Here is a 3,748-nt window from a genome sequence, read left to right as displayed (position 1 = left end):
GTGTCCTTGTGTTCAATTAGGCTGCGTCATGCAGTCACAATGCAAGGGATGTCTCATACACCTTCACGTGTACTTCTTCTCAACATGGATAGCTTTGCTTCATCCACACATTGTTACGAGAAACCAACCCACGGTCTTCTAGTTATGTAATATCTAAGTATGCACGAGCACTGACATAATATCCGCACCGAAGCATATACACAGTTTGGGTCCTCAAGTGCAGGACAATACTCTCAGCTTGCTTAGAGTTTGACATGTCTTGAACTATGTCTTGTGTACGATAGAGAAGACTAGCACTACCCCCAGGGAGAGACCACCTTTGAGAGGTTTTCAATTGTAGGTATTGAAGACTCCAACGAAAGTGTCGTTCGGTCTTCATCGACACTCAACTCTGAATTCCTATCCTTTATCATCCTGCAAGCCCGCCAAGAATCGTCATGTGCAGAATTCCAAACAAATTGCCACTTGTACTTCATCAGTGCAATCCCCACAACGAACAGCCCTACCACCAGCCACCTAGGCCACCAACGCACCCCAACAACCTTCCTCCCCACCACTACCAACACTCCTCCATGGCAACCACAGACGTCCTTGCCACCCACGTCTTCGGTGCATGCTAAAGCTTGCTACCTACGAAGGTGAGTGCCATGGGACTAGCACTTGTCTAGGAGGGCGGTAATGTTAACTGTCAGACAAATAAGGTGGAAAATCGAGAAAAGCTAAAGCAGAAGAAAAAGGCCAAGGAAAAGTGAAACAGAAGACAAAGGTGCACATGGAAAATCTAGAAATACAAGAAGCGCAGAAAAGTCCCAAATAAGGGAGAAAGATGCGCAAGGAAAAGCACAAGTCAATACTTTTGTAAAAAAGCGCAAGCGCATCATAATTTAATTTAAGGAGTGTCAGGCTCTCAGTCGTGCAATTTGTAAAGGTAGATGGGCGGTAGGAAGGAAGCTACAAAGATAGGAGGACAATGGGAAAAAGGGCCTAGGCCATGGCCAGCCATGTAAAAAAGGGGATAAGGGGATGACCGCCCAAAAGGGATTTAGGGTTTTGTATATAAAGTTGAAAAGTGAATGAGAAGCTCATTCTTGTGTGTGGCCAAAAGTGGGTCTCTTCTTCTTCTTCTTCTTCTTCTTCTTCTTCTTCTTGTTGCTTGCTTGAGCTTGTGCTTGAGAGAGGGAGTGTGAGAGTGTGAGGGAGTGAGTGTGTGAGGGTGAGGGACCGGGGAGGAGAAGCTCTCCATCTTCTCCTCTCTTCTTCTCTTCTCTTCTCTTCTCTTGTCTTGCTTGTGGCTATGGAGCTTGGAGCATGGAGCTTGAGGATGGAGCTTACTTGAAGCTTGCACTTGGATCGTGGAGCTACCGGAGTGCGCACGAGAGGAGGTAACTCAATCGACATGGAGGTAAGCTCATTACACCCATAGATATGGATGGCACGTCGGTTATGTGAGAGGTAGCCATTAGTGCTTGACTTGGAATGCTTGAAACAATAAGCGGTTCGTGGGTCTTGGCGGTTGAGCAAAAGTTCCCACATGTGGTCATAGAGCTGCTTCACCCAATGCAGCAATGGCTTTTCTGGTGGGGTGATGTTAGGTTGGTGAACTTTTCCCTCATCATCTGAAGATGATGCTTCCTCCTCCTTAAGGATAGGGACAGCTCTCAGGACAAGTTCATAGTGGACTTCTTCTTCTCATGATGATAAAGTGGAAGAACTTGCCTTCTCCTCCTCCATTATATGTAGCTGCTCCTTGAACACCACATCACAGCTCGTGATGATCTTCTTTGCCTCTTGGTCATATAATTTCTAGGCTTTCTGCTCATCACTATAACCCAAGCAGATACATTTTCTATTTTTTGGTTGTAACTTGTTTTTCTTCTCATCTGGAGTATGTGGATAACATTCACATCCAAAAATTCTGAAGTGTGAGATAGATGGTTTCTTACTAGTGTAAGCCTCATGAGGTGTTTTTTGCTTGAGATCCTTTGTGTAGCTCCGATTTAAGATGTAGACTATAGTATTAACAGCTTCAGCCCAAAAATGGTTAGGCAATCCCTTGCCCTTTAGCATGCATCTTGCCATCTCCACAATGGTGTAATTCCTGCATTCCACAACACTATTCTGCTAAGGTGTGTGAGACATCATCAATTGACGCTTGATCCCTTTGCTCTTGCAAAAGTCTTCAAACTCCTTTGAGTTGAACTCACCACCATCATCTGTTCTAAATTTCTTCACACTTTTCCATGTTTCATTCTCAAAAAGTTTTAGCCATTCTTTAAACTTACCAAAAGCTTGAGTCTTATTACGAAGGAAGTACACCCACATCTTCTGCATACTGTAGTCGTCAACAATCAACATAAAATAAGAAGATCCCCCTAAGGCTTGTGTAGGCATCTTTCCGCACAAGTCATCATGCACCAACTCTAGAGAAGCTTGTGTTCTATTCTTGCTTTCCTGTGGAAATTCCTTTCTCTTTGCTTGCCCATCATACAAGCGTCACATGGTTCCTTCAATTTAGTCATTGTAGGTAGGTGAGCAACCATACCTTGCTTGTGCATCTCCTTCAACACTGCAAATCCAATGTGTCCAAACCTTTCATGCTAAAGCTTACTTGTGCCCACTCCAATGGTGGCTGTAAGAGCACTTAGCTCATTAGGTTGTTCCTTCTTTCTCCTTTGCCAACAACTTAGCCATCACTGTCAAGAATTTTTGCACTTGTCTTCTTGAACCTCACTTCATGACCAAGATCAATTATGGCAGCAATTGATAACAGATTTCTCCTAATTTCAGGAACATACAACACATTTGAAAGCTTTTTGACATCACCATTTGCAGCAACAAATGAAATAGTACATGTGCTCGCAGTAGGGCATTTTGCATCATTTCCAACCGTCATAGTGATGGATTCTTGTAGAGGCTGCATAGAATTGTATAGAACTTTCTTGTTGGTCATGTGATGGGAGACCCCACTATCCAACACCCATGAGTCAGTGGTAGATTCTTCTTGCGCCAAGGAACACACCTCCTCAATGGTTGCCATGAATAACTCCAACTCTGCTTTAGCCGTATTGGCTGTCTCTTTACCTTTACTTTTAAGGGTACCATTCTTTTCATCTGCCTTCTTGACACAACAATCAGTGATTGCATGTCCTTTCTTCTTGCAGTAGAAGCACTCTCCTTAAACTTTGTCTTACCGCCCTCCTTCTTTTTGTCACCATCATTTTTGGTGGAGGAACCACCTTTGCCTTTTGCATTCGCAGAGAATGCAGCATCTCCATTGTTGCTTCCTTCTCGGGCTTTCAGCCTCAACTCCTCCTCCAGCAATAATGCACAAAACTCCTCAAAACTCAAAGCTTGAGGTCTCACCTAAGTATTAAGGGCAGTTACTAGTCCATCAAACTTTTGTGGACAAATTTGAAGACACCTCCAAGCTAGCTCCTCGCTAGTGTTTTGTATCCTAGCACCAACCATATGGTCGCACAGATTCTTAATTCGAGTGTTGAATGCTTCAGCTGCCTCTCCTTCAACAAACTTCTTTGTTGCTAGTGGATTCTCCAAGTTTTGAATCCTTGTTTGGTTTCGTGTTTCATACTAACTCCTCAATGCATTCCAAGCCTCTGATGCTTTGGTTGTATGCTGAATCAAAGTCAGAACACTATCAGAACAGCTTGTAACTAAGGCACACAATGCATCTGCATTCCTTCATTTCCAAGCTCATAGAAGATCTGCATTCGGAGGAATCATCACACTA

This window comes from Lygodium microphyllum, chromosome 11, assembly GCF_053477565.2.
Source record: "Lygodium microphyllum isolate KBCC chromosome 11, Lygodium_microphyllum_v1.1.10, whole genome shotgun sequence".
NCBI classification, from domain to species: Eukaryota; Viridiplantae; Streptophyta; class Polypodiopsida; order Schizaeales; family Lygodiaceae; genus Lygodium; species Lygodium microphyllum.
The sequence above is the reverse complement of the archived record's forward strand: the minus strand, read 5'-3'. Positions refer to the sequence as shown.